A 24738-nucleotide genomic window follows, 5' to 3' on the forward strand; every position below is an offset into this window, starting at 1 on the left:
ATTTTTCGGTAGCAGATAATAATAGGCAGATACTTTCTGAAAACGCCGAAGTACTAATTTTGGTATGAGACAACACAATTTAGGCCAAGATCACTCATGCTCATTAAAAGCACCTTTACAACCTACTGAAAAATCAGAGGTGTTAGAAAGGGATGGCAAAATCCCAATACCCCTAAACAATCCTGGTTGTCTAAATTCACTAGCACTACAAACAAAGTGGTCTTCACGGATTATTTGGAACTATCATGCATTTCTGCTCAACCTAGCATGCCAGCAACAAAACTGCACCTCACATACAATTCTACATAAAGCCACTGGAGAGAAATATATTCACTGAATTTAATTCTAGGCAATATTTTGCTCTTAGACAAGTCTCAACAATGTCAGCACTTTCAAGCTCAAACCTAATGCCCAATTCAACTGTCTAACATTTGCATGTGGTCAAGAAGAGATGGATAACCATTGCATCCACTGACTGCATGGCAGAGATCACACTAATCCAGTCATAGATAAAAAACAAACAAACAAACAAACAAACAAAAACATAGGCTCCAAATCAAGCAGTTTAAACAGAAATAATACAGTGGCAGATAATTTTCCTATGTCTACCAAAATCCTCTCTTCAGTTTATAAACTGACTGATGAGACTCCTTTTTCTGCTGCAGAAGAGCTCTTAAGAGTCCTAGGTAATGGGAACATCAGCTGTCCTAAAAACAACAACAAAAAAAATGATCTTTAAAAAAGAAAGAACAAAAAGCAAACCAACATTATATTAGTATCATCAACTAAATTAAACTAAAAAAACAAACAACACATTCATTCACCTTCTCTTTGTGGAGGCTTTTGGGAGCCGGAATATTTTTGCAATGACATTACTTCAATGATGCTCTGAGCATGTATCTGGTCAATATCATGTGAACATATCATTTCTTTCAGAGCTGCTACACACTTCCATGCTCACTATGTCTCAGAATGTTGTCTTTTCCTCACCTCCCTCCTGTGCCTAACTTCTGACTACAACTCTTGTTTACCAGCCAAATCTCTGAAAACACTATAAAATAGGCAGTGGAGCTGAAGTGGGGCCAGAAACTGCAAAGTAAGAATAATATTACACATTAACTGATTAGTATCAATTTCCATGTTAATTCCCTTATTACTGTAGAGCACCTAACTTGTTGCAATGCAGCACAGCAACTCGTATGAACCTGCTCATGCAATTTTTATACAAGAATCTTTCTGGAATTGACTTATTTTCCTATAGCTAGGCAGTACAAAACCCTTTAGAGCACTTTTCTTGGAAAACAGAAGCATGTTTATTTTAACAAATAAAATGTTTTGTGTTTTGACACAGTATATACAGTTGAATGTTTGGGTTCTTTCACATGTAGATTTTTTTTTTTCATTTAGTTACTGTGAGACATAATTCTTTAAAATAATTGAATAAAAGCCTGGCTGCAGAGAGACAATCACTGGAGGACAATCACTGCCTCGAAGTTCATGGCAAGTTCTCAAATATTGCTAGAACTCAAAGAGTTAGCAAAAAAGCTGGTGACTCTAGCAGCTCTCTTTTGATGAACAAGTGGAGCTAAGCTGTTAATGGAGAAGATCTCCTGGATGAGGTTTTATGCATTTGTGACAGGTACATGACAGGTAACACAATGATAATGAGACGTAATACCTTTTGTGAGGCACAGAAGTATTGTCATCATGAATGCAGGCGAAAGTGCTGTTCTTTGGTGGCACAGCAGTAAAGAATTCCAAAGCAGAAGCTCCTTTCATTACCCCCATGCTCTCATGTATTCAGAAATACTACCCTATATATATGACAGTGATGAATTCATTTTATTTTATTTATTTATTCTGTAGAGTCATTGTTAATGTACATCCCATTGTAAGGTTTAGTTTAGTAAATCAACACATCCCAAAAGAAGCTATACAATGTTTTAAAGTGAACTAAAATAAGCCCTGTACACAAATGCAGTAAGGCTATCTTATTGAATAGTTGAATGCTTCTGTTCATACACCTGGATATTCTAAAAAATCTCTCTGTCTGCCCTAAAGGTCAGGAAATAATTCTGACAGGAAAGAGAGATCAAAGACAAACTTGCAGTGACAGGGACACTGCACATGTTTCACACTAGTAAACAAGAGACAGTTCCTCTTTTCCTCCATTTTCTTGGGTTAGTGTTTGTTTATACAAGCTGAAGTGCTTAAACTTATCTTCTGCTATAGGACAGCATACAAAAGTAGTCTTTAAGAGAGAACTGTCACTAGACAAAATGACAGATATTGTGTCACTTACAACTGAGTTATTTTTTCCCTGGCTGGGCATTACCATCAACACCTAGAAATCTTATCTGAGAAAAAAACTTTGCTGGAGAAACTGAGAAAGTAAGAGCATTTCATTTTACTTTCACAATTTGTTAATTTTCACGGCTTTTTAGGAGTGAACAAGATAATATTAGCCAGAAATCTGTCAATTCCTATACCTTTGTTCACTCCATGCTTTTTGTAATTGTATTTATGGAAACTTGTTTCAGAGGAAAACCTACAAAAAATAAACAACACTTTAGTAAAAGATAATATTGAGAAAAGGCAGTTTCACAATTGGAGGCAACATACAAACTGAGTACTGAATGATACAATGAGATTGTGGAAATGTTGTTTTGTTCCCTGAAAACCATGAAGTATATTTTCTCTGAACATTTTGCTGCTTCTTCATTTCTCTGCCCTCTAAAGGGCAGTCTGCAGTTCTTCTTGAATACTGCACAAAAGCCTGTTTACACTTGAAAGTATAATCTTTAGAATCCTACCAGTTACTCTTCAAGAGTCTGTTCACAGCATCATTAGCTTCCTATACCAACAAAAAGATCCAGATTTTAGCGATTACAGGAACTACAGCTTTGGCTATCAGTAATGAATGGAAAATTATATGGAGCACAAAAGTACAAGAGTTTGCGTGAGATATTATTGCATGAAGGGATGGCAACTACAATCAATATCCGTTCTAGTAATCTTACAGTCATGTTGTACTTCTGCAGCTGAAGAGATTCTAGAAAATAAGTTCCCTAGCTTCTGTCTTTGAAAAAAAAAATAATATGAATATTATGTCTAATTCAAAGAGCACTGCTAATTATGTGACTGATTTTTCATTACTATGTGTGGAATGAATATTGCTGAATACCAATTTTGAAATGCTGACAATATATAACTTAAATTATCAGTGTCATTTCATATTCACAAATAATGTATTAAGAGTGAGTTAGAAAGTGATGCCACAGAAGTTTCAGAAGGTAAATCTGAATTCCAAGTTTCATTTTATTCTCCTTTGGAAAAAAAAAAATGCAGTTGTTCTGGATCCTGAGCTTTGCCTTACAAACTATTTTTTCGAGACGCACTTTTTCAGACAAACCTAGTAAAGCATAAGAAATGTGGCAAGTTAAAGAGTACATTTTCATTTTACAAAAAGAATACTAATATTGCTTTAGTAATTAAGTAGCTTTTTATTATTATTATTGTAAATATACATTTAGACTAGACAAAATTGTGACAATTCATAAGAAATAATCATTTCACATTGTTTTGCCCTGTCATTCTTTAGGATGCATTTGCTACAAATTGGTTCATCTGAAGATTGTCATAAATGCCTTATCTATCTTTCAGAAGTTAATAAGCAGATAAACAGTTTCACAAGGCCATAGAAAACTAGGATTTCCTCTAAGTTTTCCTGTGACTGTAACTTACATACTCATTTTAAAATAAATCAAGATGTTCCTGACCTATTCAATTCAGAAACTTTTTGGAAGAGACTTTTAAGATCTTGTCCTACAAGAGGTTTAATTCTTACCTTATCTACTGATTATATATGGAGATTGGGGCCCAGAAAGTAGGGGGAACTTGTGGGGATCTGAAGACCAGTTTCTTAGCATGGAGGGGGACATATACACATATACCCAGGGTGGTGAAAAAAGGTAGCAAGATGAAGCTAGTGCCTAAACTGCATATTTTATCCTGAAAGACTTATATTTACTAATATGTCCACAACAAAGCTTACCAAAAACTGCCATCTAGAGGCAAACAATCACACTCTGCTCATATACAAAGAAAATCTTTAAGGCTACAAAAATGTTGCACAACTGCAGTAGTTTCTCTATCCTCCGTGAAGACAAATGCACACCCACATAGGTTAAGCACTATATTTTCTCTTTGATTTACAATTTCCACATAAGTCCAATTCTGCTTTTCCTGTTTCAGTTCAATAAATCTTGCTGTCCTGTGCAACCTCTTAACAGTGACTGATGAAACAGGCAGTGTAACGTCCCAAGAGTATAACATGTAACAGTCAGATGGGTACTGTAGTTAAAACCAATACTGAAATACAGAAGACTTACAGTGTATAGTGCACTGTTCGAATCTGGGCAAGTAGTTTTGCATGCTTAACCTTGCACTTCTGGTTTTCCTTAAGCCCCCAATGTCAATCATAATCTAAGAGAGAATGTCATGTTTAGTCCACCAAATATGAATTCAGTTTAATGTGACTGTACTATTCCTTGGATTGAAGAATTTTATAAACAAATTATCATTTTGACAGCAGCATTAAAATGTTTTGAAATGTGCTGTCTTTTCTGTTGAAGCAATTTGGAAACCCTTGCATGAAAATGTTTTTGCATATTCAAAATAATTGGACTTTGTATGTTTCTAAATGTTGAAGTAACCTTCAATATTGTACTGAATATGCATCTTCATTTACTTTTGTATATGAGTTTCACAAAAAGAATACCACATTATTTGGTGATTCTAAAAAATTCAGAAAAAAAATCATCCATGTCTCCTACTTCCTTTTTATTTTTTCCTTTTGCTGACATCTCACTTCAAAAACTGTGGGTTTTGTCCTTCTCAGGATGCCGTAAGGTAATAACTATGATTGCATCCCAGGGTCTGATAGGGTTTGTTCAACAATTTTATGGACTTTTGGTAATGTTTTTGCAGTTCCAGCAGCAACTTCTCCAAGCTGGTTGTAGCAAGAGAGGAGAGTAGCTGCCCTAGTGGAAGTAGCTCATAAACCGTCTTGTCCACATGAGAAGCAAGGCCTGAATTTGTGCACATGCTGTTTAGCTGTCTCCTAAAGCATCAATTAATTGTCAATTAGATAAAGTACAAATGTTCTAAATAATTCAGAATGCAGCTGTTTGCCTAGAAATTAGCAGTAGATGCAGTATGAAAATGCTCAACTATTTTAAATGGTGGTAGTATGGCTTATTTTTATGTAATGCTTCTCATTAACTACCAAGAATATGAATACAATGTCTTTGACATATGCATCACGTTCCTGTAACTATAAAAGATTAAAGTCTTCTGGATACAGGAATAGAACACCATACAAAATAACAGAAACAGCCAGACACTTTTTATTCCAGTGCTTTTAAATTCAGAACGCACTCAGAGAAACTGCCTATTGCTAAACCTAAGCCGGATTTACTAATAATTAGTAGTAAGCTAAAGTGCTACACTACAAAGCAGCAGAAGACCGGAAATAGACACCTTTTTTGTTTCATACCTTTATCCTCAGAATACCCAAATAAAACACAAAATCTTTTCACTAAAGTTCTGAATTCAAACTGAAGATACAACTGATACTGTTGCTTTCATTTACAGGTAGAGTCTAAGATAAATTGCTTTTTAATAATATACCACTTAAGGTTCTACTTTTGTTGTTGTTTTATCAGTGATGTAGCTATGGACCAAAACTCAAAGTTTGAACACCAGACAGCCAAAGCTTCTGGATGCAGGCTTTTGACTCAGAATGTAATGAGAATACAGATCAACTGCATACAGTAAGACAAAACTGAGACAATGAGTTTTTGTATGGTTTGGTTCAAGATGTGCTAAAGAAAAGGTATTTGAACCACAGGTCAGAGTGAGGGCAAGCAAAAGACACCACAGTAGTTTGTAGCCTCATTGCTTCCACTCCTGCTCCTAGTAACCCACATTCTCAGCACCTCTTGATACACACTCTCTTGATCACAACAGTAATTACAGTCTTAACCTCAGTGGTAAATTTCTACTTTAAGACAAAAATACTGATACACAAACCCAACAGGCAACTCCTGTTTGAATAATGCTTATACCCTTGCACTTATAATTGGAATTAAAACTTATACATAGAAATGTTTAAAAAAAAAAAAAAAGCATATTGCAGATGGTATATTTGTATCTATTTCTTCACTTTCCAAGATACAGTTTATGTTCTTCTAATAAAGCTCAAAAGGATGAGGTGGATTTCAAACAGAACACATCCATCACAGGAGAAAGAGGAGCTGCATAATAGCCGGAAGCCTGGGGGCTGCAGGCAGACTCCAGTTCCAACAGCTGGCTGGCAAAATGAGTACCACGACCTCCTCTTCCCTTACCACCTCTGGCCTCTTCCCAGCATATTCTGCCTGCTCCAATGATCTAATTCAATACACTGTCCCTAATGTAGCATGCACCATTGATCTTGTTTTATCACAACCTAATGAGCATGGTACTCCACAATTCAGCCTCACATGACTCCCTTCTGTATGTGGGCATTTTGCTTCTTCATTTGCCTTCCAAGGAAATGTCAAGGTAAATTCAACCATGGTGAACAGCAGATCAGTTTTTTTTGTGTGTGTAGTATCTGAAAAGAATATTGCTATCTTGTCTATCACATATTTTGTTTTTATGCTTTTTCATTATTCCAACTGTTTTCCAGTAGCAGTATATATTCATTCTTTAGTCTTTACCACTGCAAAATTTCCTTGGTGTTTTGCAATTCAGTTCTATTAGTTTCCCTTTAACTTTTTTTTCTTTTTTTTTCTTTTTTTTTCAGTATTAATTACTCCTCTGTTTCAGATTTCAGCTCTTACCTCTCTTTCCTCTCACTTTTCTTCCAATCTGGCCCTGGTTTATTTCATCTGCATCTAATATGATCTTTTGAACTACTATTTGCCATCTGAATTTTCTTCTGTTTCCTAGCTTTCATTATAAGAACCCTATTCTTTTTTCTCTCAGTATGATTGACCCTCTTCTTCTTTTCTCAGAGAAGATATCAGAACTTAGAACTTACTTAGAACTCAATTTTAGTAAAATTTTCTCATGCCACTATTAAAAACATTAAAAGTGTTACCCTAGGAAGTTAGTAAAGCCACTAAAGGTTATGTGATCAATATATTTCATGCTTTCAGCTTGTGTTTGTCCTTGTTATGCAATGCTAGTTGCAAGGGCAAGGGATCTGCATTCATCTACTTAATCCATTTAATACAAGGCTAACATCTTGTCAGTATTCAGATAACAGCTAACAGAGACATAAAGGAACTGATTATAAGAGATTTTTAAGTAGGACATCAGCTCAGCAAGTGCAAATTGTAGTCCTCTACCTTTTTATACAATTATTCCTTTTCTAACTTGCTCAAGCTTCAAGGATCTTTCAGAATTTTCTAGGTGAGCCATTGAATATTAAAGCTACTATATTAAAAGATAAGCATCCCTCCCCCAAACATATTACATTTATAAATTTGTGTTACTATCTATACTCCAACTGTATAACAATACAATAAAATAAAAGCGTATTCATCTCAACAACTGTATTCTTCTCAGCAACACACAAATTAACATACAAAGTTAAAGACTATTAAAAAAAATTAAATGATTTTATTTTTTTTAAAGATGATATATATGATATGCCCCAAATATTTTTCAAGAACTAGCAAATTCATCCTGTGCAGAAAACTTGACAACAAGAACCTTAATTTGTAAGATGCTATTCTACCTTCCATACAATACCAAGTTCAGGCAACCGAACTGTCTCAAAACCAGCAATAAGTTATGCAGCTGGATTACCTTTCGCTGTTCCTGTGGAGCAGCAGTTAGTTGCCGGAGGGTTTGGTCTGCCAGCTCCCCAGATAGTTTTAGTACACTATGACTTATTGCATCAAATGGCAGATGAATTAATTAGGGTTTGTCAAGTTTTGATTTGGAGATTTGCAAGCTCGTCATAGGTGAGGGGCTATCCAGTTTTTTCCCTTATGTATAATCACATTAAATATACTAAAATGAGTTTTCATAAGCCAAGGTCCACACTATAGGACTCTCTAGCATAATTGCTATTAACTTAAAACAGAAGGATTTTCCTAAATGCTGGATCACATGAGTGCCAAAAAAAAAACTAGCTCATACATCCAAAACATCCCATCCCAACATAAGAGAGAAAGATGATCTTTGCAGCCCGTCCTGGTGGAACAGAACCTAAGGCTTTCTCACAGAAAACAAAGCACAAGCATCAACCTTCCTCTTCCCCCAGAGGGACAAAATCCCCCGTTATTCAGCTCCCAAGAGGAAGGAACATATACAGAAGAACTTGACTGACAGTTGTCCTTATTCTTGATCCCAACCCTGTCCCTCCGTCCCTCCCATCATTTTCTTACATACTCAAATCCTCCTCTCCTTTCTGGTGAGCCAGGCCTCCGCAAGCCCCTAAGCCTCCTCTTACAACTGTCTTCAACACCTCTTACCCACATCAGTTCCCCATCCCTTTTACCTAATCCTAACTGCTTTCTGCACAGCCACTTCCATGTAATATTACTTCTGTTAAAAAAACATTTCACGCCTTTTCTGAACTTCCTGCTAAACTCAGATCTTTTTCTCCTCAGTCCACAATCAAACAAAGAGAGACTCTTTGACACAGACTGTGAAAAGAAATTCACACAGCCAGGATTACATGCCAATGGAAAATGCCTGAGTGTTGTCAATTTGCCACACATTGGTAATTGCATAACCCAGTTCCTGGCAAAACAGCCTTCTATACAGCAGGAGAAACTTAGGAGAACAGAGAAAAATACCTTTAAGAAGAAATGTAATGTTCTCTTTCACCCAGAATATTTCTGAGAAATATTATGATCAACATTTTGAAATGAGCAAAACCTCACTAGCCATATATTTGTTTGTTTGCTTTTGTTTTTAACTGTGCTGTTGCTTTAGTAGCATATGAAGTCAAATTTTCAATAACACATATCACAAGTGATATATTAGGAGCAATATATATATATATGTGCATTAGTGCTTCTTCATTTTATTACAGGATCAGACATGAAAAAAATCTCTCCTCTTTGATTTTTTTCCTTCTCCTCAATAATCACAAAAGTTGCAGTTTCTGCAGTAAGAGAATATGCCAGCAGAGACAGCCTACCCTAAGATCCCTGCCAGAACATCTGAGAAGGGAGTTCTTGCTTTCCCTCCCTGGCACCTGCCAGTTATGTGTAACATGTCTGCAATCGAGCTGACAAAGGACTGAACGCATGTTCTGGGGCCGGACTTGATCCTGCATTGGAAATGGAACCAGTCCTCCGGGAGCTCACTCTTCTCCTACTACAAGAGTCAGAAGAACCAGCAGTGCAGATAATGAAGATAAAAACAGACAGGAAAAGAAGTTTTTTGGTGGTGGTGGTGGTGATTTTTTTTCCCCCTCTAATCTCACAGATGATATTTTATTCTGCTCATCTGGAAACATTTGATCAAGGCAGATACAATTTCAGAACTTGAATTTCAGGTGTCAATAATTGGTGTTACTTTTTGTAGATGTTACAAAGTCAAATTGGTTTTGAGATGATGTCTGGCCCCAAACATGCATTTTGTTACATGTAAGAGATTCTTCACGACAATTCATTGATATTCTTCCAGCCCTGGCCATTAAACAAATTACTCAGCCTGACAGGCAATTACATAGATACATACTTCTCTCTAGATGAATGCTTTCAAATTTGTAAGTTTTGACAGATGCTGTAAGAATAAGTTAAGTAAATTAAACATGTATGTTAATATTGCTACCCCTTTTAAGCCTATTGGAATGATTTCTCATCCCTGCCTCTTTGCATAGAAATCTGCTTATGTTTTCTCAGGTATGTCTATTGTACAATTTCTCATGCTTTTAAAAATATATATATTTGTATAAATTCTGTACTACTTACATTTTTAAAAATAGGTTAATAGATGATTGGTAAATGTAATAAAGTTCAATTTATAGCAAAATGCACACATATATTTAAAATGAAAAATATAAATTTGTTGTTAATGATAACCAATTATAAATTTCAAAAATTCAGAAAAATATTTCTTAAATTGCATGCTCTTCTTTGCCTTCATATTCATCAATCTTATTCGTACACATCAGATAAGTGTATAATTTATAATTTATAATTTATATATTTATTTTTTATAATTTATAATTTATAATTTATAAAAAGCAAAAGACAAGATTGGAAAGATTACAGCAATGTACAAACGATAGCAAACAAAAACACACACACAAAAAATGGAGGAAATCCACTGCATATCAGAAATCAAATTTAATATTCAACCACATAACACTATTAACAGCTCAGGACACAATGATAACAACTGATGGGACCTTAACTGAAATGTTGAGCTTCACTTTAAATTACTGTCAAGAGGGTTGGTTTTATTTTTCTTTTTCCATTTAGTTGGAAAGACAACCATTTCAATTTCAGTTTAATGAACATTTGAATAAAATGTTCAAGCTTTTAAATTTCACCTCTTCAAATTGTTTTAACATAGACTACTTCATGTGAAATACCACCTTGCTTTAATAAATAATAATAAATGAAGTAAAATATTGTGAAAAGATAATCAAAACAGAGCATTGACATTAATGAAATGAAGTAAGAATTCAAAAAAGGTGATTTTTTTTTCCTTATGAAAATTTAATTGGGAGATATATCCTTGTGATTATTAATGTCTAAGTAATTTACTATTGAGTTGTTTTTTAAATGTATGCAATGTGCTACACACAATGAGCCTTCCTCTCAATTTATGCTCAAATACCTTACTTATGTTCTAGACAAAGATTTATAAGAGAGACTAGAAAGCATTAATAACATGTATAAAGTAATTATTTTTTTATAGAACACAAAGAAATGTATAGACTCCAATGCCACTTATCTCTAATATATGATGGCTTATTTGAAATGCTTTTTCTGTATTATGTTTGCCATAAACACACCAGTAATGATAAAGATGAAAATTCAACTCTAATGAAATCTGCTAAAGTATAATTAATAAAGTACATAAGGATCTACTGACAGAGATTAACATCTTTGATATATGAAAATCACAGAAAAGCACTGATAAGCTAAATAACTTCATAGTGGTTAACAAAATTTTAGTGCTTATAAGGGGTAACAGAGAATAGTACTGATGAATAATCAGTGCTATAAAATAAAAGAAGAAATTACACTTGCTTCCTCCCATTAGTCCATTGAGTTATGTTATTTCATATGTGGGAATATGTGTATTGGGAGAAAAAGGTAAGTTTATAAACTTTCCACAGACATTCCTTGCAGTCACACTTCTGAGGCACCAGGAGTGGCATGAAGTGCTAGATGCAGCAGCGAGCTTTTTGTATTTGCCTGCTTAGCAGAAAACTGGAAAGAACTTTATCCCACATGTAAGCCTGCAGCAGCTTTACTTGAGTGACCATGACACAGAATAAAACAATCCAAACAAGACAGTGGAAAAGGACTTTGAACTGACTTTTGGTTTGCATAACAAGACTCTGCCTCATTTTATGATTATGCCATGGCAACAATGATCCTTTTGCACCACAAGCAAGTTTGGCAAAGTTTAGAAAAGGCTACTTTCTTGTACTTTCAATAGGCTAATTGTAACATGGTTTAGGTTTTGCTTTACTGTTTTAATTCCCTGATCAAGAAGTAGTATTACACATATGTAGGACAACAAAGGAACTTCATCCCAACTCCCAGTCTTGCCCAATATTCAATTTTACTCCTTTTCTTCACTACAGCTTTCCTGTCTTAGAGCTTCTCTCATGCATCTTCCACAAGTCCATTTTTGTTCATATTATCCAAATGTCACATTATACAAAGGAAAAGATGGTATATCTGGTTTAGAAATCATTATCAAGCATTTTTTGTTCCCTAGAAAACTGTTTGCACTAGTTCCTCAAACACTATGCCCATGTTCAGGGCATTTTGAAAGCCCTTTATGCTTGAGGTCTTAGCTTCTTGAAAGATCCATTCTCCTCCTTTTACAATTTCTTTGCTCCATTGGGGAATAATAATAATTAAAAAAAAAAAAAAAGTGTATTTCCTGTCATCTGTAAATCAATGACAGATGTACATACACCCACAAAGCAGTAGATTTCTCCTCCGGAAAGACATACTGTATCAGATATTCTTAAGCATTTCAGGTCTGGATTCTGTACAAACTTCTCAATCGAATTCATAGAATGTTTGTTTTACCTGACCAGTGATCAGAAAACTGTGTAGGATGGAGAGCTGACAGAAGGGATAAACTCCGTAAAATTTAAGATGAATAAAATAACTTCTTTTCAGGTAATGTATTCTACAAGCTCCAAGCACTGGTTAAATTTCTGTTAAAGTTATAATCAGCTTTGAAACTAGTTAAGCTAAAATGAGAGCATTTGGCAGTCTTTTAATTATTTCAAGATGATGCAGACTATAATAAAGTAGATGTATTTCAACCCTAGACAATTCTACATGGAATTTTCATGGATAAATTCACATAATCATGGACATAACAAGCACACCAAAATTGAAGATTCAAGAATAAAATAATTTTCATAATGGGATTAGAGATGGAAAAAAAAAAAAAAACGAGGGAAGGGAGGATTGTTATAGATAATACCACTGGCTTGCCCCTATTCAAATTCTGCTGCATTTGCCTAAAATTAAACCGACAGATATTTAAGTCATTATTTTTCCCTGTTTGGCAGCATTGTCACTTCAAAGGCTATAAAATCGGGGGGGGGGGGGGGCAGGCGGGAAGGAGGGGGGCAGTGCTTATAGAAAATAAAAATGCAGGTTGTAAGAAAACAACTGTTATTACTGGTAGAAAGGTGTTAGTCTTCCTCCAGAGATAAAGTCTCAGGGGAGAGAACACAGAGCAAATTCACATACGTTCATCATCCATATATCAGTGTGAAGACCTCATTCATAACCTCTTTAAAATAGCTGTTCCTTATCTTTTCCACACCATAATCCACTTCTAGGATCTCAGATCAACAATGACTGATTTAAAAAATACCTTACACCATTAGTCAATTCTTTGTGCTCTGTGTTCAACAGTACCTATCTTCAACTGTTCCTCTCATTTTTATTTTTTTTCTGATTCAATAACTGCTGTAGCATATCTTAATTTGTTTAAAATCCTTACTGTATATAATACATATATATGTGTGTGTGTTTGTGTATTTTATAACCCTTCCCTTTCTCCAAATAAAAGATCCCTTGTAAAGGCACACAAAGGTAACTGTCACTTTGCAATCGTTGAAAGATTTCACTCTTCCGTTGAAACTAGAAGTCTTAATTTGAAGATTTATTTTAATGGCTCTGGCGTGGTAATTGCTGTACAGATAATACTTGATTGAGCTACATGTGCTAGTATGCCATAAGAGATCTTCTCAAAATTTCAAACAATTATATTAGTATTCACTTCCTTTCCATATTCTGGATTTATACCAGGTTGCAATTGCATAAACCTAGTTGCATACTAGGACTTTTAAATCTTCGCTATGATGAAAGGTTTATTTCCCCTTTCCTCACTTGAACAGTATACTACTAAAATTTTGATTCAGAGAGGAGTGGCAACTGCTGGATCTCTCTCAGGAGTAATATTGAAACCTCCTAGAATTGCTCAAGTCAACAATTAGATCAGCATCTTTACAAAAATTTGAGACAACTGAGCTTCTTTGAAACTGTACAGTTATGTGATTAAATAGATTATGTATTCAAACTACTGGTCAATTGAGACAGAAGGTTTTTCATTCACTTTTTTCTCCCCACAAACATGACAAGAGATTTATGGCTAGACATCTGTTTCAGCTAATTAGTGTCTTTACAGAGCTATATGCACATGAAGGGATACCTTAAATGCAACAGATAAAAACTACAAAGAAGTGACAGATTAAAGTTGAAAATTAGCAACATTTAAATAGTGCAAGATCTTCTCATCTTAGATAAGCAAAGCAAAACTTCACAAAACTTTCCTTCATTCTTATTTTTGAGAGATCTAAGGAAAATTACTGAGATAAAACTCAACTACTTATAGAGAGACAGTTATAGTTCACACATTAAAGAAAATATTAAACCAAGCAGTTTTCTTTCTACCATAAATCCAAAGCTACGCTTTTGGAAAATTACATGCAAGAAAATAAAACAAAAACATAAAACAAACAAACAAACAAACAAAAGCATAAAAAGATTAATACTGATAGTAGCAGGAATATGATGAAGAATATAATCATATACTACAAATGCTAGATCTTCAAGCTGGTAACATAAAATTGCATTGGTTATGCAGCTCTGAGAGAACACATGAAATTAGATGATAGAGATGGCCCTATGGAGCAATGCATGAACTAGTGAACTAGTCTTAAGAGGCAAGCAATGACTAGTATAAAAGTAGTGGTTAGTAGTTTCCAGGGACCTGAGATGCAGACATAACTGTTGTGACCATGACAGGCATTAGGTCCTAACATGAAAATTCAAATTAAGATCCCAAAATGTAGCAAATGTAGTAAGCCCAAATTTTAAATTCCAGAATTAATCCCTTATTTTCAAGAAGGAAGGGAAAGGGAAACTGAGTTTTCCTCCAGTTAACCTGTCCTCTCCATAAAAACAATACCCACCAATGATGGTGAGCACAGTCAGAAAATGTAGTCTTCACTGTCATATTTACCAGAGTTTCTACCTGATGTTCGCTAATGTGTCATTGGGCTAATGGCAAGGACTTTTCTCAAGACTAAGTCTCTAAAGCAGTCTTTCACCTGGTTATCCTTAGAAAGGACATGAAAACAGTTTATGATTTATAAGGTACTTTATATCTTCAGCTCCAATTTTTGTCACCCTATGATATTGCTACAAAAGGGACAGATTTTTCTGCACTGGTCTCCCAAGAAACAGGTAAAAGGTATAATCTCAGGGCATGTGTACTTTTGTTTCTTGCAAAGCTTAAATATTCTCCAACTGGAAAAAAAAATAATGCTATTCACCAACGTGTCCACCTTATTCATATTACAATCACTGTTTTTCTACTTTCATATGAAGTTTGGGAGCTGTGTTTATCTCAGTCACTTTGCATTGTTAGTGCAGGAAAAATACCTTGTTGTCCACAGTTCTTCATATCTTCACTTCCTTTCTGAAATTCAGTGTAATAATGTGCTTCATGAATATCTTTTCTGTGTTAAATTTGGTATTGGGGTTTTGCTTCCTGCGAAACAGAAGGAAACCAACAAAATGGCAATGTAGAGCAAGGAGAACATGATGATAAAAAAGAGAAAATAAAGCTGAAAAAGAAAATACAAGATCATGCTTCTGTCTTGTGCATCATCAGAGCAGAATTTGTGTCAAAAATATTAATAAAACTGATCGTTATTACAGTGTAAACAGCATAGGTTCATATATGATACAAAGAGGGTTGCTGAAAATTAGATAAAAAGTCTCAAAGTCTCAAATGATGCAATCTGAAATCAACAAAGGGCAAACTTTCTCCTTCACATGCAAATAAATATGATGAGATAACAGATCAAAGTGAGTGAAATAAAACTGCATTTTATGTACACATTTGATTTAGATGAGAGTGAGAATTGAAACTGCATATGAAAGGGAAAAAAAAATCTTTATCTTACAGATAGGCAAGGTAACTTACAATGTCCAGTATCAAAGGTTTTTTTCAGAAGCTTAATCGGGCTCTGGGTTTTACCTGATATCGGAAGCTTACACTTCTACGTATCTACAATGTTTTCTTAAGAAATAGCTAAATTTAGCCAGTATGGAAAGAACAACTTTGATGTATAAATTTTTGTTAAATATAGTGCGTTAAAAAAAAAAATCTCCAAACTTACAATGGTATTAGGTGTCAACTACTCTCTCTAAATGTATATATAAACATATGTAAAATGTCACTTATAATCTACAAAAGAAAACAAAAATTAAATGGAAATGTATTATGCATTATCATAAATGAATAATTCCATTTAGAATCAGTCACAAATTAGAGTCTACTGCAGCAATTCCTAACTGAAACATAAGCTATTTCACTGCCTTCTGTTCAATGATAAAGGTGAACTACTTTACTATTATGTTTCTGAATACTGTACCACGATATCACGTAACAAGTTAGCACACAGCCCAAAGGTGCATCTGATCCATTAAGATCTACTGCATCTACTGTGGTGGTCAGTCCTGAAAACCAGTGAATGCTATTTATGTTCTGTCAAACCAAAAGGAAGAATAATATTAGTGCAGGTATAGTATTTTTATCATTACAATACCTGCATCTTCTCAGTCATTTGGAGATGAGTTAAAGGTTGTCTATTAGAAATAGCCAGTTTGGATAGATGGGATTTTTTAGTAATCAAGTACAGGAAATTTCATGTACATGAAAACTGTACATATGTTGATATTGTTTCATATCCTAGTTTCTCTTTTAGCAAATATTTGCCAGATCTAAACCATGACATTCCCATATCAAAGTAAATATTTATACAAAAAAGAATGATGCCATCAAAATCAATCACATGCATGATTTAGGGTGCATACAGGCATACATGCATATATGCACATAAAAGTATCTGAACAGCATAAAAAGATTGTAAAAAACCTCTTTATAAAATCCAAATTTCCAGTAATGTGAAAAGGAAATTTCTCTCAGATTAGTCATTTAAAAGTACTCACCCTGTAATGGGTAGACAGATACTGCTTTTAGGGTTTGATTAAACTTCATGTCATTCTAATCTAGCATGACATCAACTTTAAATGTAGGAAACAGCATTCAAACCTGGCATTCACTATGAGATATTTGAAATATTTTAAGATATGGTTCTCCCCTAAGACTTCATGGCAATTGTACGTTCAAGTCATCAGATCATCACAGCCAGTTATACTACAATCAAGATATTTTTTATCTGATTTTATTATCATTATTTCAAGAATTATTTTGATCCTGAACTAAAAATCAAGTGGTCCTTCACTCTGTGTCAGACAAAACTCAAAATCAACTGTGAATACAGGTGAGATCATTTAGGAAGCAAAATATGTGGGTAGTAGCCAGAACACTGCATTTAACATAATTTTCATATAAGCCAAATTATATGATTATGAATCTTTTCAGAAAACTGAAATTAATTTCAGAACCAACTTCCGAATTCATAGTAGACACATAAAGAAGAGCATAAAATGTACATTAGTAGAAAAAGAGCACACCATTTGCCTTGAGAGTCGGATTAAGTAAAATGGGTCTTAAATGTTGTTAAATTTGGGAATGTTTCAAAAGAGAGTATGCAGGAGCTAGTCTATTGAGTAACTGAAACCTCTGTGCATGAGTTTCATAAAGCAAAAATTATATCATACAAAGATGTTGATAAATACATGTGGTAATAAAATTTCAGTTGAATTTTCTTCATTGTAGAAGAGCTACAACTGATATATTCTTTTATATTCCTTTTTGGTTTGCTGGCATTACTTTTTAAAAGTGATTTCAATCTGCATAGTCATAGCAAAATCAAATGAGACTGTTCAGTTTCCAGGAATTTTCTTTAAAAACAGTAAGCTGTGAATAATGGTGTTTGCATCTACAGTGGTGCTAGCAGATACCAAGTAATTATATACAAACACCTAAAAGGTAATGTTTATGCAATGTAAAAATGTTACTGGATAAACAGAACGCTCTTCCTACAAAATTATTCATGTCTTTTGTTTTCTTTGAGGGTTGATAGGTAGCAGGGGAGGGAGAAATGCTACTAAAAATTCTGCTGCTTCCTATCTGAATATAATTTACTCTTATTAAGCCATTCCAAAATTACACTAATTTATCATAAGCAGAAGTCATCCCTGCATGTATATTATTCCAGAGAGCTTGTAATTCCATATACGTCTGCAGCATGTATTTTCGTTCTTGAATAATTAAACATCCTAACTCTTTGATTGGAGAAAACAGTATCATAAAGGGAAGGGAAGAAGGGGAACAGGCTTTTCTAAAACCAAGAAGACTACTAATTGGCAAAGGAAAATGTAAGGCTGTTCAGAATCGTAAATGTTAAAAGTATTTAGACATAGGATTTGGGATTTGAATATTTTATTCTGCTTAATCAAAACCGTATTTTTTCTAGCTATCTGGGGATTTGTTCCTGACATGACAGTCTTGAGCCTGCTGAATGGTACATATGTCCATATATAATAAAAAAACACATTATATAAATCCCAATGCAGAATGTGAATACTTAATTCAAAAGAACCATTGCTATCACCTGCATAATAAGTATCAGTCTATAGTAAAATCCCTGATGCCTTTTTTTTTTTTTTTAAATCAAGGAAATGCAATCTGAACATCATGTCAGAACTAATGGCAACACACTCATATTATTAGTTTTAAGATCAGCTGCAAGCCTTAAGCAATGCAATTCTACTCAGCTCTCCATTATCTGTTTTTTTGTTTTTGTTTTTTTAGTCCCCCCCCAGGACTCCTGGACCCTGGAGGGAGGAGAAAGAGTCTGGGAAGTGGAGATCTCCCCCCTGGTTGATGAGGGAGTGGTTCGGGAGCGTCTGAGTGGGATCAATGCATGCAAATCCATGGGTTCCAATGGGATGCATCCACATGTGCTGAGGGAGTTAGTGGAGGTGATTGCCGAACCACTCTCTATCATCTTTGAAAGTTCCTCGAGAACAGGAGAGGTGCCTGAAGACTGGAGGATATCCAATGTCACTCCAGTCTTCAAGAAGGGCAAGAAGGAGGATCTGGGAAACTACAGGCCAGTCAGTCTCACCTCTGTCCCTGGAAAGGTGTCGGAACAGCTTGTTCTGGATGCCATCTCCAAGCAATTGGAAGAAGGTTATGAGAAGTAGTCAGCATGGATTCACCAAGGGGAAACCGTGCTCGACTAACCTCGTAGCCTTCTATGAAGGCATCACCAGCTGGGTAGACAGGAGGAGAGCAGTGGATGTCATCTACCTTGACTTCAGCAAGGCTTTCGATACTGTCTCCCACGACATCCTGCTAACAAAGCTGAGAAAGTGTGGGATAGACAAGTGGACAGTAAGGTGGGTTGAGAACTGGCTGACTGGCCGAGCTCAGAGGGTGGTGATAAGTGGCACAGAGTCTAGCTGGAGACCTGTGACTAGTGGTGTTCCCCAGGGGTCGGTGCTGGGGCCAGTTCTGTTCAACATCTTAATCGACAACCTTGATGAGGGAAGAGTGTCCACCCTCAGCAAGTACGCCGATGATACAAAGCTGGGAGGAGTGGCCAACATGCCAGAAGGCTGTGCTGCCATGCAGCGAGACTTGGACAGGCTGGAGAGCTGAGCAGGAAGTAACCAAATGAGATTTAACAAGAGCAAGTGTAGAGTCCTGCACCTGGGAAGGAACAACCACATGTATGAATACAGGCTGGGGAATGACCTGCTGGAGAGGAGCTGTGTGGAGAAGGACCTGGGGGTCCTGGTGGATGACAGGTTGGCCATGAGCCAGCAGTGTGCCCTGGTGGCCAAGAGGGCCAATGGGATCCTGGCGTGCATTAAAAGGAACGTGGCCAGCAGGTCAAGGGAGGTGATCCTCCCCCTCAACTCTGCCCTGGTCAGGCCTCACCTGGAGTACTGTGTCCAGTTCTGGGCTCCCCGGTACAAACAAAGACAGGGATCTCCTGGAAAGAGTCCAGCGGAAGGACACAAAGATGATTTGAGGCCTGGAGCATCTTCCCTGTGAGGAAAGGCTGAGAGACCTGGGTCTGTTCAGCCTCGGGAAGAGAAGACTGAGAGGGGATCTTAATGTTAACAAATATCTTAAGTGTGGGAGACAGTGGGATTTGGCCGACCTCTTTTCAGTGGTTTGTTGGAACAGGGTAAGGGGCAATGGCCACAAAATGGAGCACAGGAAGTTCCACACCACCATGCGAAAGAAATTCTTCACGGTGAGGGTGATGGAGCACTGGAACAGGCTGCCCAGGGAGGTTGTGGAGTCTCCTTCTCTGGAGATATTTAAGGCCCGTCTGGACAACTACCTGGGCAACCTGCTCTAGGGAACCTGCTTTGGCAGGGGGGTTGGACCCAATGATCTCTTGAGGTCCCTTCCAACCCCTACAATTCTGTGATTCTGTGATATCTATATAATGGTTCTGCTGTAACTGCTCAAAGATCATCCATTTTAATGGCTGAGTTGATAACTAACAAAAGGATCCTTTTATATCATACTTTGGATGAGAAGGTGCAGAAGAATTGCTGGAGTTAGATATCATTTTAACATCAAATTAGGAAGGCAAGGGAGAAGGGTAGATCATGGACCATCCAGAAACAAACAACCAAACAGGCTGAGCACTGAAACTGTTGCTACCCTTATTCCATTTTGCTGATATAGTTGTTGCAGGAAAAGGGTAGTGCCTGCTCCATTTTTTTTTTTTTATATTCTCACATGGAAGCACTAGCTACATGTGCATGTCAAATATACAAACAATTTTGAATTTCTAGACAAGGCATGCACATTGTCAAAAATGACATACTTAAGTAGATAGAATAAATGCAGAAATAAGGAAACAATGACATTTATCTGTGAAATACATATGCTACCTTGCTTGGAGGAAACAAGTAGGAAAAAGTAATTTTTTTCTGAAAAAATGAAAAGCAGTAATAGTGAAAGAAAATGAAATAACAGTAGACAAGAAACTGGACATGAATTTCCCATAAAATACATCAAAGAAAAATTGGCTGCTATATTTCTTATGTACTTATAAAGTTATCTTTAAAGCACACCTTCATTCAGTACAGAATTTTCTGCCCATTTATTGTCTTTCCTAATTTTACCTTACACAAATACAATTTACTGTAATGTTATCCTCTAAGAATGGAGATCTTCATGGAATATGTACAAATCTAGGTAAATAACTGAAGATTTGGGGATTTTTGCTTTGTAAGAAAATTTTCACTTCTTTCATCTCTATCTTTGAGTATTCTGCTATCTTCTTCTGCTATATTCTAGACTTTGAAGGGTTATTTGAAAATCTTAGTTTCCCCATCACTTTTCTCTTCACTAACAAGAGGCTATTTTTTTCATCTGATATCCCAGAAAGCCCTTGGCTCTTGTAAAATCTCAATACAAACCCATACTGCCTTTGAATAATGGCACCATTATGTAAGATTATTTATTCAGCAATGAATTTGGAGATCAAGAATACAGTCTTATGATCATGATGATTAATAAAATTGTAAAGGGGTAAATGTAATTTGTACTTGAACAAATATTACCTTGCCTGCACTATTTGATGAGCCCTGTTAATAAGATATAAAGCAGCCAATTTTCTCAGACTGGCTTTAAGTGAAAGGTACCCTTTCATCCACTTTTGTAAATTTGTGTCTGTAATCTTTCCCTCTACTTTTCTTCATTTCATGAAATAAATATATGGCTAGAAGGAGGGGGGGAAAAAAAAAGTGCCTATCCTGAAAGGCATTTCTACCGTAATAAGACCACACTAATCAGTGGAATGAATTAACATTTATTCTTAAAATAGGCAATGGCTCAGGAAAAGAATTACAAATGTTTGATCAAATCACATTGCTCATAGCACTTTATAAAGGCATATTCATATGCATAACCATGAAAAGTTTATACTTTTACATTACAATCTGGGAAAGAAATGGCACAGTTGTTCATTATTATTTTGTAGATTGATTCTGTTGGCAATGCATTTTGGAAGAGTTAACTAGCTGACAGATATTTGGCCTATAAAAAATGAAAAATATCCCTTACCTCCTTGCATGCATAGCTTTTGTGAATGCACTGAATTCTATTGAATAAGGACTGATGGTTTTCAGGATTCCATTTGTGTCCTAAATTGCTAAAAATCAGTCTTAATTTCAAAAATGCTACTTCATGCCATTTAAATCCTGCTGTATATCCACAAACTGGAAACCTTTATAGATTTTCTGTTCTAGGTTATGCACACACTTTTCTGAAATGTAATTTGTCCTCCACCCAAAACAGATGAGTACAGACCAACATGTGAGGCCTCCTTAAACTACAAGAGATTTCATTCATGTTATTTCAACTGTCCCAGTATAGACTGAAACTAAACCTCAAATTCAGTATCATTTACTGAGAAGAAAACTTTTATCTGAACCAAAATTCCAGATTTACAAAGAAAAAGATGCCTGCTTTAACTTTTAGTTCCTGCAAAAATGTCTGCAATTTGAAGTTCAGGTTTAATGACAGATTATAATTACAGTTCAACTTTAAATCATTTGGTCACAAGCCATACAAAGAGCCATTCTGAAGGTTTTATTTATGACATAGCTAAAGAACACTTCTTTTTAAGCTATTCTCAGGACTTCAGGAAAGAAATTTAATTCATGACTCCAAAATCCCTCCAAATGAAGGAAATCAAAGTCACAATTCTAATTGCAACTCTTCATTAAGTTGTCAGACAGCATTATTAGTACTGTTGAACTTGGTAGGTTTTTTTGTTTGTTGTTTTTTGTTTTTTTTTTTTAGGAAAGATGTCTTCCTTTTTTTCTTCCATCCACAAGTTCCTCCATTCCCAACTCCATTCCCAGTACCTTCTATGCAATTCTCTTAGTCTGCACTTATACTGCAGCCTTGCTGCTTATTGTATCACTAACCTCCTCTGTGTCTGGAGCATCAACAGCTCATCAATCCCCACCTCCCTCCCCTCTTGAGAGAAGGCTCCAGGCTGACTCAGAAGAAAGCAGTCAGGACAAGTAATAACAGGCAGCCTGCCTCCTACCTACGTCCACCAGTGCCTGTTTCAGCATAATATACCATACAACACCTTGGCAGAATTAAATAAACAAAACATAACCCCAACCACACTCACCAGCCTTTCATGCAGGTTTGTGTCAGGCCTTCCCAGCACTCATCAGCCAGAAAAATTAGTATTATTTCAGAATTCTATTTTACAAGTCGGAAAGAGTATGCTGAGTAACAATCCAACAGAAGGACCCAGACTTCCCTGTTCTTCACTGCTAAATACAAAGGAGGAATCTGAATTATCTCACTGGGTTGGGCATCTCTATTAAACATCTTGCAGAGCGCATCCAAAAGTTCTTTTCAAATGACTATGAAGCTAATCACTATAGTATGCATTTCACTGCAATCTGTTGCCTTAATCAGTTTCTTCTCCTAAAAATGCTTAAATATTATTTTAAGCACCTGGGTCTCAGTTATTCCATCTGGCTCAACACATTCATTTGTGTGAAAACAAAGTTACATCTAAATCACCTAAAAGATTGTATGATGCTATGTCCTAGGTGAAGAACCAAAGCGTACGTAAAGTGCCTGGCTTCCACAAGAAATGTCATTCAAAGCCAGGGAATTCACTTTAAAAGCATCATGGTAGATGGAATGAACAGCCCAACATCGGTAAAAAACTTGTTCCTTCTTCTTTCAACACATGAGACTAATATAGATTTTGCATAAAATATTTTTAGAGCTTTTAAAGAGGATAGTTTGTACTGGAAGATGTTATATTTGAGCTTGTTTGTCATCATGGCAATAAAACCCAGAAGAAAAAAAAAAAAAAAAAAGACATACAATTAAAAATTCAAAGACATAGACATACAAATAAAAATTCCTACTGTAGGGAAGGAATAAAGAGAAGATTGTTGCTGTTATTCTTGGATGTGCTTACATTCAGTGCTGTTAAGCCGTCATGTAAAGAATCCAGTCTGCAGTCTTCATGTTTTCAGCTATTTATCTACAAATCATGAAAAAGCTTTGTTATCAGAAAAGCTGAAGAGAGAACAAATCTCCCTCAAATATGTTCCTAAATACTCCATGAGTTGTAAACCCGAGGCAGGTGTGGTCCTATATATAAATGGGGAGAGATCAAAGAGCTCTGACGCACTGCTGGATCAAAGCTCCTTCTTCACACCTTTCTTTCCAGGTAACATCCCAAAGGCAAAAATGCTCATGGACTTCAGCATGATGAACACCACAGCAAGGTGTTAGAACCAGCCCTTTTTCCATCAAATGAAATCTGTAAAAATCTTATGTAATTTCTGAGAATTATTAAATTATTTCAGTTTAATAATAGGGGAGCTACAGCATATATCACTGATATGCCTTTGGCTTAAACTAACACAACTTCAGACCATAGGACATATAGTAAAAATAATAATTCCAGAAAATACAAGGCCCTACAAAAAAGACAACCCAGGCCATTCACAAAAACTGATACCATGCCCATACAATACTAGCCATACAGTTTGCAGTGCTGTTTCCACATTTCATTGGAAGTATTCTATCATTTAGTCATTATGCGGATTTTTTCCTTCTGTTCGAAGGGAGCCATGAGATCTGCTCATCAATTTATTCTATCTGATTATTTAGGACTGGAACCTTTACCATATATCCTGCATGTAATTACAACCCTTAGGAATATGCTCATTTTAATTGGTATAGTCTTAACACTAAAAATAAAACTAGAGTAAATTTCAAAAAAGTTTCATCTTATTTTATATTTCAGGACTGGCATTTTATACTTCTAGATATGCGTGGATTTACTTTTATCTTTATGCAGGCTACAAATATTATTTTCTGTATTTAAGTGTCATAGTTCTACTTGCATGTCAAGTATCTTATACTTAAATATTGAACCCCATTCTTTTATGGTTTTCCTTAGTTCCAAGATAGATTTTGAAAACTTTGACATGCACAATAAAATCC

General features: G+C 35.6%; 2 long non-coding RNA genes across 6 annotated transcripts in view; both read right to left on the reverse strand.

Annotated features, from left to right (window-relative positions):
* LOC310894796 overlaps positions 1–24738 on the reverse strand; it is a 161255-nt gene that overhangs the window by 84619 nt on the left and 51898 nt on the right. For all 5 annotated transcript variants that reach the window (XR_014580168.1, XR_014580169.1, XR_014580170.1 and 2 more), the window contains one exon: positions 15174–15282. This is a non-coding gene — a long non-coding RNA (uncharacterized lncRNA). The remainder of the gene's footprint in view (positions 1–15173; positions 15283–24738) is intronic.
* On the reverse strand, positions 485–12821 carry LOC310894798. Its single transcript, XR_014580173.1, has 2 exons — positions 1679–12821; positions 485–707 (listed from the first exon to the last, which is right to left on the reverse strand). It is a non-coding gene; the product is annotated as an uncharacterized lncRNA (long non-coding RNA).

The sequence above is a fragment of the Anser anser genome, assembly GCF_964211835.1.
Source record: "Anser anser genome assembly, chromosome: 2".
Classification (NCBI taxonomy): domain Eukaryota; kingdom Metazoa; phylum Chordata; class Aves; order Anseriformes; family Anatidae; genus Anser; species Anser anser.